We start from the raw sequence: 12491 nt of genomic DNA on the forward strand, positions 1-12491 counted from the left end.
CAAGGGTATTTTTCTTTTTGAGCGTTTGAAGGATCAAAATGAAAAACAAGTGCAAATGATGAAATGCTGTGTCACAGTTTCTGATTAAACCATTGGAAGCAAGCTGCTTGGTTGCTGAGCTTGTAGTGAAGGCGAAAAAGCCGCATACAGTCGCAGAAACATTAGCATGCCAAGAAATGGTGAGAGTAGTGTTAGGGGCAAATGCAGTCAATGAAATTGCAAAAGTTCCCCTTTCAGATAATATAAGTTGCTGCATTGGTGAGATCAGCTGATGCTGAAACTGTACTCTGAGGAAAAAAATTAGATCAAGTGGAAAATTTGCGCTGTAGCTTGATGAATCAGCAGATATCAGGCACGTTGATGGAAATAGTATAAAATAAATTGTTTTTATTTTTCAGACACGTGCCAGTTCACGTGTCTGAGGGGGTACCTTGAGGAGGGAGAATTGCAATGGAAAAATTATCTTAGTGTTTGCACAGACAGGACTGCCCCCATGACTGGCAAAGTGAAGGGGTTTGTGTAAACAAGGCTAAAGAACAAAACCCAGTTGTGCTGGTGACCCACTTTTTCCTGCACCGTGAAGCTCTTATGGCCAAAACACTGCCAGAAGAAATTTCCTTAGTGTTAGTTGGAGCAGTACAGATCGTCAACTTAATAAAATCATGGTTCTTAAAATGTTGCCTTTTCTCACTGTTGTGTGAGGAAATGGGATCAGAACACCAGAGTTTACTTTTGCACACAGAAATACCCTGGCTTTTCCATGGAAAAGTTCTATGTTTTTATGAGCTGAGAGAAGAGTTAAAAATGTTCTTGGCTTTGGAGGAATCAGCATACACGGACCTAATTGTTGGTCTGGCATGGTGTGTAAAACATACTTACCTGGCTGATATATTTCACCACCTCAATGAACTGAGCAGGAACATGCAAGGTAGAAATGAGAATCGTGTCGCCTTCATGGATAAACTGCATGGGTTTAGATCTAAGTTAGCCCTCTGACATGAAAAAAGTAGCAAGACCCAATATCAATGTTCCCTCTGGAAAACGTGACAGATCCTACTGATAGTATTTTGGTCAATGTCATTTCTGAGCATTTAAATAGTCTGGAAGAATAATTGAGCTTATATTTTCTGTCAACCTATATAGACGATTTTGACTGGTTCTGGGATCCTTGGCTTTCCTCTGCAATGGAAAGTGCTAAGAATCTTACAATAATGACTCAAGAGAATTAAAGGATGGACCTTCCTTTTAAAATTAAATTTGGTGATATGCCTTTGGACTTATTCTGGTTGACAGTGGTAACTGAATATTCAGTAATCTCAGACCTTGCTATCTCCATTTTGTTGCCATTTTCAACAACATACCTGTGCATGTTACGTTTCTTCAAGCCTGACTTGCATCAAAACCAAACAAAGAGAGCATCTGAGATTGGTGGAGTAAGAGCTCTGAGTTGCATTCTCAATATTTCCTGCCAGGAAGGACTCTGTATATCAAGGCAAGCTCAGATTTCTTATTAAAAGTATGTTTTGTTATAATAATTGTAATGCAGGGCAGGAGTGCGCCGCACAAATCTTTTACTGAGGTAATTGTGCCTTAGACTGGAAAAGGTTGGGAAATACTGCTGTACTAAAATGGGTGGTGTTTAATATAGTAATGATCTGGAAAAGGGGGTGATAGTAAGAATAAAATGTTCAGGTTAGTCAAGACAAGAAAAGACAGATGGCTTGGCTACACTTACAATTTGCAGCGCTGGGAGTTACAGCACTGGTCATGCAGCTGTGTAGGGCCAGCGCTGGAGTGTGGCCACACTGACAGCTACCAGCGCTCCAGTGTGGCCACACTTGCAGCACTTTCCAGCGCTGTATTGAGAGGTGCATTGTGGGCAGCTATCCCACAGAGCACCTCGTCCCGTTTTGGCGCCGTTTTGGCGCTGAGTATTGTGGGAAGGGGAAGGAAGTGTGCGGGTCATTCCGCTTCCTGTTTGCCAGCGCCCCGTGGTGCATCGCTTCACATCCCAGCATTCACTCTTTCCGGCAGCGTTTGGTGCCATTGTGAGTGTCTTTCTGTTACTCTCTGTGTGAATCGCGATTTCTGTGGCAAATGGAGCCCGATCTGCTGAGGACTCTGCTGATGAGTGTCACCAGCACAACACGTTTGGCAGTCGAGCTATTCCTTCAGCTCCAAAGTGACAGTGAGGAGTCCGACGATGATATCAATATGGATTTGCCTGCCGCGTGTGACACTACAGTGCTCGTGGCATTCACGGAAATGCTCAGCACCGTTGAACGCCGCTTTTGGGCTCGGGAAACAAGCACTGAGTGGTGGGATCACATCGTCATGGAAGTCTGGGATGACGAGCAGTGGCTGCAGAACTTTCGTATGAGAAAAGCCACTTTCATGGGACTGTGTGCTGAGCTCGCCCCCACTCTGCGGCGCAAGGACACAAGATTGAGAGCTGCCCTGACGGTGGAAAAGCGGGTGGCTATTGCAATCTGGAAGCTGGCAACTCCAGACAGCTACCGGTCGGTCGGGAACCAGTTTGGTGTGGGAAAGTCGACCGTGGGAATCGTTTTGATGCAAGTTTGCAAGGCAATTAATCGCATCCTGCTAAGAAAGACCGTGACTCTGGGGACCGTGCAGGACATTGTGGATGGCTTTGCACAAATGGGTTTCCCTAACTGTGGAGGGGCGATAGATGGGACGCATATTCCTATTCTGGCCCCCCCCCACCTGGCATCAGAGTACGTTAATCGTAAGGGGTATTTCTCTATGGTTCTCCAGGCGCTTGTGGATCACCGCGGGCGTTTCATTGACATTTACACAGGCTGGCCTGGAAAGGTGCATGATGCACGCATCTTTCGTAACAGTGGCCTGTTCAGGAAGATGCAGGCAGGGACTTTTTTCCCAGACAGGAAGATCACAGTAGGGGATGTCGAAATGCCCACTGTGATCCTTGGAGACCCCGCGTACCCGTTACTGCCTTGGCTCATGAAACCCTATACAGGGAAGCTTGACAGGAGCAAGGACCGGTTCAACTACAGGCTGAGCCGGTGCAGAATGACTGTGGAGTGTGCTTTTGGGCGTTTAAAAGCTCGCTGGAGATGTTTGTATGGGAAGCTAGACTTGGGGGAAAGCAGCATCCCCGCGGTTATAAGCGCTTGCTGTACCCTCCATAATATTTGTGAAGGGAAGGGTGAAACATTCAGTGAGGCATGGACCACCGAGGTTCAAGTCCTGGAGGCTGAATATGCACAGCCAGAGAGCAGGGCTAATAGGCCCAGCACAGGGCTACAAGGATTAGGGATGCCTTGAGGGAAGAATTTGAGGCTGAAAGCCAACAGTAATGTTTGCTGCCTTGCATGGGAGTGAATTGCACTGCTTACACTGTTATTCTATTATCCATAATAATAATATGATTTGTAGTGCCTCTTTCTTTACTGGGCTAAGGTATCTTTCACTATCTGCTATAATAAAGACTGTTTTCAAAGCCAAGAATTGTTTTATTGAAAAGAAAAAAAATTCCTTGACTGACAGACAGACAGACACACAACATTTCATGAACACAAGAGGGCAGGGGTGTGGGTTGGTGAACTGTACAGTCACAAGTTTGCATATGCCCTGTCTGGATTGCTGTTTAATGAATCCTGCACTTCAGGGTTCATATACGGCATGGTGATGGGGGTTGAATGCAGAGGGTAAGGGTGGTGGTAGGTATCAGGGCTGGTTGGGGAACGTACAGGTGTTGGAGGCAGCTGGTGGTGGTAAGAACCTGGATGCTGGGGAAAGGTGGTTTGAGCTGACATTGGGGCACAAGGCACAAAGGACGGGGCGGGTGGGGGAGTAGCACGGTAGTGCTCTGCTTGCATGGCAACGAGTGACTCTATAGACTCCGCTTGGCGCTCCAGGATGCTTAGCAGCCGCTCCGTGCTTTTCCTCTTGGCCACTGCATTTCTCTTGCGTGTCCTGCTTTCTTTCTCTCGCCAATCCTTCAATTCCTTACTCTCTCGAGCAGACTGATTAAGAACAGTTTTCAGCATGTCTTCTTTGCTCTTTCGGGGATTTTTTCTCAAATTTTGAAGCCTCTGTGATGTTGAACATCTGGGCAGTCCAGTAGTCAAGGTCACTGTAGAAACAGAAATGACAACATTTAACACGGGCAGCATTGTATCCACTATCTCCAGACATGAATTGTTACACTGAGGGAGTGAGTTCTCATTTAAGCATTCTTTTCCCCACACGCATAACACAACAGAAGCCACGACATGGTGAGTGAGGAGTGCTTACTTATATGGGGAGAAGTGGGGCTTGGGTGATAGAGGGGAGCTGGTTGCTTCGGGTAATCTGGAGTGCTAGAGGGGTTGAGTGAAGATGCAGATGCAGGGGTGATCTTATCTCCCTATCTCTTCACTAAAGAGTCTCCCAACATTTTTCACAGGACTTAATCCTGGAAGATGTTTCCCTACTGCGAGTCACTAGGGAACAGCGGGGGGCTCTTTTAGAGCAATGTGGATTCCGCCCGGGACCCTATGCGGCTTGCCTGTGTTCAGAAATGGTCCCCCCACCACTGGCAGAAGAGTGGCGCGGACGCGTCACCGTCACTGGGACAAGGGACACAGTGGCTCTGCCTATAAACCTGCGCAGGCATATTGCCCATGCTCTGGATGAAGCTTTTGCTGATATAACTGAAGCAGATTACCGCGACGTGATAGACCACATCAACGGGCTATTCCACATCTAGAGGCTGGCATGCATGCATCCATAACCCCCCCTCCTCTCCAGAAACATTTCACCCAGAAAATAAAAGCCGCTTACCGGTAACACGCTCCTCTGCTTGTCCTTCTGCAACTGCTGGCTGCTGCGATTGGGTACTTTCCTCCTGGCTTGAGAAGAGCTCCTGGCTGCATGCCTCCAGGGAATCTGCGGTTTCTTCCCCCATCCCAGGAGCTTCACTCGCGGTTTCCTCTCCCACCCCCGCCGCCTCCTCCGCCTCCTCCTCCTGTCCCCCAGCCTGCTCAGAAGTGTCCATCGTTATCCTGGGATTGGCAGTGGGGTCACCCCCAAGTATCTCATCCATCTCCCTGTAAAAACGGCAGGTCGTGGGAGCAGCTCCGGATCGTCGATTCCCCTCTCGGGCTTTGTAATAGGCACTCCGCAGCTCTTTAACTTTCACCCTGCATTGTACTGCGTCCCGATCATGGCCCCGATCCAGCATGGCCCTTGATATCTGATCAAAGATATCGTAATTCCTACGGCCGGAGCGCAGCTGTGCCTGAACAGATGCCTCACCCCAAACACTGATGAGGTCCTGCAATTCACCAGTGCTCCATGCTGGGGGTCGTTTGCCGCGTGGAGGCATGGTCACCTGTAACTGATTAAAACTGATTGCACTCCACACCTGGCTGCAGCAAACAGGAAGGGGGAGATTTTTAAATTTCCCGGGGCATTTAAAGGGCGGGTCACCTGAGGCAAGAGCAGTAGAGTGCAAACTGATGTGCAGAGTGGCTGAACAGGAATTCTGGGATAACTCCTTATTCCCTGGAGGACAGGTAAAGCGCTGGTGAGTGTCCACACCTGCTGAGCAGCGCTGGATCACCAGCGCTGCACTCCTTATACCCCTGCCGGGATGGGTTTTCAGCCAGCGCTGCAACCAGGGAGTTGCAGCGCTGGTTGTGCCCTGCAAGTGTGGACGGGGTGTTGTTGCAGCGCTGGAAAGCCTCCACCAGCGCTGCAACTTGTAAGTGTAGCCAAGCCCAGAGAAAAATCAGAGGGACCTACACAAGCTCAGAGAATGGGCAACATTATGGCAGATGAAGTTCAATGTTGGTAAGTACAAAGTTATTCATATTGGAGGGAGCAGTCTGAACTACTCATGCACCTTACAGAATTCTATATTAATTTTATCAACTTGGGAAAAAGACTGTTCATCATTGCTGATAACTCACTGAAGATCTCTGCTCAATGTACAGCAGAAGTCTAAGAAGCAAACAAAATGTTAAAATGCATAATGTGAAAAAAATTACAATGGCCTTCAGAGGTGAACACAGTGACCTGGAATATTGTTTTTAGTTTTGTTCACAGTATCTCAAAATTATATATAAAAAGCGAGGGTTCGGAGACTGGTGACAAGAATGGTTAGAGGCAAGGGGAAATCTTTCCTACACAGAGAGATTGAAAAGATTAGGATTATATTATGTGTTACGTTATAGAAGAGGTGAGTAAGAATGGACATGATAAAGATACCAAAACAATAAATGGTATAGAGTAGACAGATTGAGTAGATTTATTCATATCCCATTATGATACAGGAACAAGAGGACTTCCAATGAAATTGAAAGGTGGCAAATTCAAAACTAATCATGAACAATACTTTTTCACACAATCTGTAGTAGTTTGTGGAATTCATTGCCAGAATATTGTGGCCTGGAGTTGAGCAACATACAAAAAGTGATTAGATACTTATATGGATAACAAGACTATACCAATTGGTTCATAGTAAATATTTAAAAAATGGAAGGAATATAGACCCCTCATCCTTCATGGCTTAAAAAGACAATTTTCTAATTACTGGGTGTTTTTTTTTAATTACCCTGTGCCTAATTCTGGTGCTGGCTGCTGCTAGTAACAGGCTTAGGTCTGGCCAAGCCCACTTGACTCCTGCAGACAGAGAGAGGAAGATCAATGCCACTTGGAGAAAGATTCCCCTCCCCCCTCCCTTTCTCTTACTGTTAGGATGACCAATTACCAGGTGGTGATGGCTGGTAATCAATTCCATCTATGGGAAAAGACGGCTGTGTATGTTCAGGATTTGCCAGATGACAACAGAAGGCTGGTAAAAGCTATTTTGATAGGAGAACAGAATGTTGTGAAGCATGCTCATCCTTTGTTTGATGCGTTCGACTCTTCTGTCAGAGCATTGGCATCTGCAGTTGCATTAAGGAGTCAGGACTAGCCTTGTTCCTTGTCACTGGCTATGGATACTAGAATTAAAGTGAAAGATCTTCCCTTCGAAGGGGATGGGCTTTTCAGCAACAAGACTGATGAACTGTTTAAAAATAAAATTGAAAGAAACTAGCTCCATCACTAGGTCTTTATTCTTTGGTCAGAAGCAGGCCTTCTTACCCATTCTTTTCGGTAAGACAGTTTTACCCTTGTTAGTCTACTTATTTTTCCTTAAATCAGAGATGTCAGCAACAGCATCTGCAAGCTTAGTCTTTTTTTCAGAGCCAGCACAAAAAAGAGGTCTTTCAGATCCAGACCTAAGACAAAACAGCCTGCTCCCTCCTTTTGAACACAAGATCTCAGATCTGATGTGAAGATTGAGAATCACGAGCCAATAAGTGAGGATCTGTCCCTTCTTTTATGAACAATTGGAGGCTTATTACGTCGGACAAGTGGGCCATAGAAATTGTTTAAAAAAAAAAAAAAGGCTATGCCATTCATTTTGAAAACTTACCTCTTTTCAGTTCCCTCTATTCTTCCTTTTTTCAAGGGACTTACAAGGCTAGTATACTTTCAGAAACACAGAAACTGCTCTTGAGGAGGTACCCAAACATCTGTAGGGTTGGGAATTTTATCCAGGATATTTCTTGGCACAGAAAAAAGATGAGGGTTTTTGTACCATTCTAGATTTAAGAAAGTTGACCAGATAAATTGTCTTCATATGTGAACCATAAGCACCCATAATTCTTCTTCGAGTGAATTGATCATGTGTATTCCTAATAGATGTGCGTGCTTGCCATGTGCACTGGTGCTGGAAGTTTTTCCCCTAGCAGTACCCGTAGGGGAGCGCCCCTAGGGACCGCTAGAGTGGCGCGTCCATGGCGAGGTATAAGGGGCGCTGCACGCTCCCCCATCCTCAGTTCCTTCTTGCCACCAGTGAAGGTGCTTTGGCACTGCTCTGCTCCAGCCTTGCTACAGCTCTCCTGCAGACCTCTTGTTCATTCAGTGTACTAGTATCTATAGTTAAGTAGTTTGATTAGTTTAGTTTAGTGCGCCTAGGCCAGTACCCCAGGTTTTAAGTCATGTGACACTTGTAGGCAACTGATGCCAGTAAGTGAGCTGCACACGGATTGTTTACGCTGTTTGGGTGAAACCCATCTCAGCAATTGCTGCAAGATTTGCAAGTCGTTCAAGCCTCAGACCAAGAGAGAAGGAGACATTCGTCTCCAGGCCATCCTGATGGAGTCAGTGTTGATCTCACTCCGGCACACTGCTCTGAGTCAGCACTGGGTACCACGGTGTCTGTGCGCTGCGACCCTCCAGTGCCATCTACCAGTCTGCACTGCTCCCCATCCACGTGCACACCAAGAAGGCTAAGAAGAGGCCTTCTCCGCTGTGGCACTGGAGCAAGATTGAGGGAGAGACTAGACCCATGTTGTGCAGTCTTCGGTCCCCATTGGCCTCTAAGCCTCTGACTCAGGTTGAGTGGAATAGCCCGGCCCATTCGGAGCAGGCTTCCCCAGATGTCCAGATGCTCTCCATGCCAGAGGCCCTGCAAGCAGCCCGGGACGTTATGGCCATGTCAGTACCAGGGGCACTGCAAATGTTGGCTCCACGATCCAGAGGCAAGCCGCCGCTGGGATCTCCGCAGTCACCCCTGACTCGGTACTGGTCGCGGTCTAGGGAATGTTCCTGACGCTGTTCGCTGCTCAGTGACCTTCCCGTGTTTAGTCCTCGTGGGTCGCCGTCGACCCCCACCAGGTTGTCTGGCTGGGTTCCGACTGACAGAGACTCCAGGCACCGCTCTGCCTCGAGGAGTGGACACAGAAGGGACTGAGGCAGATGTTGCCAAAGGTCCTCGTCTCTGAGGGGCTATTGTAGCCAGTCGCGACACAAACGTTGACGCCATTCCTGTTCGTCGTCTCGCTCCAAGACCCTGCCACGGCACCACTCCTGCAGCCCTGGGTGTTGATCACCGCCGTCGTGGATCCACCCACCAGAGCTGATCGCGGAGCAGCTGCTACTGGCGGTACCGTTCCTCTACATTGGGATCACGGTCTCGTGGTCGGCACCGCTCCCAGCACCGCCGCTCCTACTGGTCCAGGGACAGCAGCAGGTCGTACATCAGCCCGGCCTCCCTTCATAGTCATCAATCGATGGGACAGGCCAGTCAGGGCGAACAGCCTGCTCTGCTGGTGCCACAGCAGGTGCAGTGGCACCAGGCCCCGTGGCTCGCAAAGTGGTACCAGTGGGCACCGTGGCCAGAGCCTTGGAACGGCCGTCGTCCTCCCTCTCTCAGCTTCCGAGGAAGGAGTCGGTGGGATGTACATCTTCGGCGCCGTGCCCGGAGAATGACCAAGTGATGGATCCTCCGGTGCCAGTGGACTTGCAAAGTATTGCACCCGCCTCCTCAGCCTCCCCTGATGTGGCGACTACGGCCCTCTGTCCTGCAGGAGGACTCTAAAGCCCACCAGGAACTATTGAAAAGGGTGGCATCAAACCTCAACCTTCAGGCAGAGGAGGTGGAGGAGCCCTCAGACTCCCTCTTTAACATCCTGTCTGCCTCGGTACCGGGCAGGGTGGTCTTGTCACTCCACGAAGGGGTGGCAAAAATTTCAAATGCCTTATGGCAAACCCCGGTCTCCTTGCCCGCCATCTCAAAGAGAGTGGAATGCAAGTATTTTGTGCCTGCCAAGGGACATGAATACCTATACACCCACCCTGCCCCTAACTCCCTGGTGGTCAAGTCGGTCAACCACAGGGAGCGGCAGGGCCAACCAGCCCCTACTCTGAAAAATAAAGACTCAAGGAGGCTGGATTCATTTGGGAGAAATATTTATTTGTCCTCGAGCTTCCAGTTACGGGTGGCAAACCATCAGGCTCTCCTGGGCCGGTATGAGTTCAATCTGTGGGACTCTCTGCCCAAATTCGAGGACTTCCTCCAGGAGCGTGACAGGAAGGAGTTCAGAGCTTTGGTGGAGGAGGGTACAGTGGCTGTCAAGGCAACCCTGCAGGCAGCGTTGTATGTGGTGGACACGGCTGCGCAGTTCATGGCCTCCGCGGTATCCATGAGAAGGGCGTTGTGGCTCCTGCTGTCAGGGCTGTCCAGTGAGGCGCAGAACTCCTTGCAGGACCTCCTGTTTGACGGCAAAGCTGTTTGCAGAACAGATGGACATAAAACTACATGGCCTGAGACTCCCACGCACCGCCGCTTAAGACTCTTGGTCTCTATGTTCCGGCTCTGGCTAGACCTAAGTTTAAGCCGCAGCAGGCTCCCACCCAGGCCACCCACTCTAAATACGAGCCCCCTTATAAAAAGTCGTGGGACTATAAGAAACGCCCACAGAGGCAGTCCTGGTCTGCCCCCCAGCCTGGGTCCTCCAAGGGCAAACAGTCAGGGAAATGACAGTTTTGACAGGACTCCTGGGGGTGACCTACCAGTTCACATCAGGGATACACCCACAATAAAGCTTCCCTTCTCCAACTGGTGTGTGCTTTTTTCCCGGAGTGGTCACGGCTGACCTCGGAACGATGGGTCTTCAGCAACATCTCCCAGGGCTACACCCTCCAGTTTACCTCTACCCTGCCAACCACCCTCCAACCCGTCCTTCCTGAGGGACCCCTCTCACCTGAGCGGGAGGTGGTGCGGCTCCTTGGCCTAGGAGTGGTGGAAGTGGTGCCAGCGGAGTTCAAATGCAAGGGGTACCACTCTTGCTATTTCCTTATCCCGAAGACCAAAGGGGGGGGCTCAGGCCCATCCTGGACCTGCAAGGCCTGAACCAGTATATGGTGAAGCTCAAGCTCCGCATGGTCTCCCTGGCCTCCATCATTCCCTCCCCGGATCCTGGGGACTGGTACGCCGCCCTCGATCTGCAGGACGCATACTTCCACATCCACATATTTGAGGGGCACAGGCGTTTCCTCCATTTCACGGTTGGACAGGAACACTACCAATTTACGGTCCTCCCATTTGGCCTGTCCACTGCCCCCAGGATATTTACAAAGTGTGTGTTTGTGGTGGCACCTGTCTCAGGTGCCATGGGGTCCAGATCTTCCTCTATCTGGACGACTGGCTGGTCAAGGACAGCTCCCGGTTGCAGGTGTGGCATCATGTGGCGCTCCTTCTGTCCACATGGACCACTCTGGGCCTGTTGGTGAATGACACCATGTCCACATTAGTCCCGGTACAGTGCATAGAGTTTATCGGGGCAGTCCTGGATGCCACGTCGGCAAGAGCATCCCTCCCACCGGACAGGTTCAAGACCCTGAAAGGGCTCATCGACACAGTCACAAGATTTCCAGTGACAACAGCCAGAACGTGTCTCCAGCTGTTGGGTCACATGTTGGTGTGCATATATGTGGTTCGCCACACCATACTCAGGATTTTAACTTCAGATGCACCACACAATGGACGAGGAGTGCATTTGGGTCATTTTACAATTCAGGGCCACTTGGCTTCTCAGGAAAAGAGCTTGCTTTTAAATGCGTTGAAGTTAAGAGTCATGTGTTTGATCTTTCCTTCCTCAGGCAATGAACAATACAGCCACTATATGTTATATCAACAAGGAAAGGGGTGTTGACTGTTCGCAGTTATGTGCTGAAGCTGTCATTATGGGACTCATGCATTCTTCACATCTGTCGAGCGGCCCTGCCTTTAGCAGGGGAGAGCAATGTGCTGGCAGAATGTCTCAGCAGGGACAGTTCTTAGATGCATAAAAAGAGTTCTAACCTATTATTTAAATAAATGATTTCCTAAAATGTAGTTTTAAGTTGGATTATTATGCTAAGAATCATATGGTCATAGTATGTTTGCTCACGTATTTCCAGATAGGTTAAACAGTGTATCATTGAAAGTTACAAGTTAATGACAGTTTGTGTGCATTCTGTTGTAAGTTCTCATTCTGCTAGAGCAGTAGCAGCATCTTTTGCTTGCTTTACACTAGGTCTGTCAAGCGATTAAAAAATCGCGATTAATTGCTCAATTAAAAAAATTAATCACGATTAATTGTGCGATTAATCACATTGTTAATAGAATACCATTAATTTAAATATTTTTGGATGTTTTCTACATTTTCAAATATATTGAGTAATTAGAATACAGAATACAAAATGTACAGTGCTCACTTTATATTTTTATTACAAATATTTGCACTGTAAAAATCAAAAGAAACAGTATTTTCAATTCACCTAATACAAGAAGTGTAGTGTAATCTCTTTATCATGAAAGTTGAACTTACAAATGTAGAATTATGTACAAAAAATAACTGCATTCAAAAATAAAACACTGTAAAACTTTAGAGTCTAGAAGTCCACTCAGTCCTATTTCTTGATCAGACAGTCGCTCAGACAAACAAGTTTGTTTACATTTGCAGGAGATAAATGCTGCCTGCTTCTTGTTCGCAATGTCACCTGAAAGTGAGAATAGTTGTTCTCATGGCATTGTTGTAGCTGGCGTGGCAAGATATTTACGTACCAGATGCACTAAAGATTCATATATCCCTTCATGCTTCAACCACCATTCCAGAGGACATGTGTCCATGCTGATGATGGGTTCT

General features: G+C 48.1%; 1 protein-coding gene across 1 annotated transcript in view; it reads left to right on the forward strand.

Annotated features, from left to right (window-relative positions):
- RPS6KA5 (ribosomal protein S6 kinase A5) overlaps window positions 1-12491 on the forward strand; it is a 149094-nt gene that overhangs the window by 54025 nt on the left and 82578 nt on the right.

The sequence above is a fragment of the Mauremys mutica genome, chromosome 4 (genome assembly GCF_020497125.1).
Source record: "Mauremys mutica isolate MM-2020 ecotype Southern chromosome 4, ASM2049712v1, whole genome shotgun sequence".
NCBI classification, from domain to species: domain Eukaryota; kingdom Metazoa; phylum Chordata; order Testudines; family Geoemydidae; genus Mauremys; species Mauremys mutica.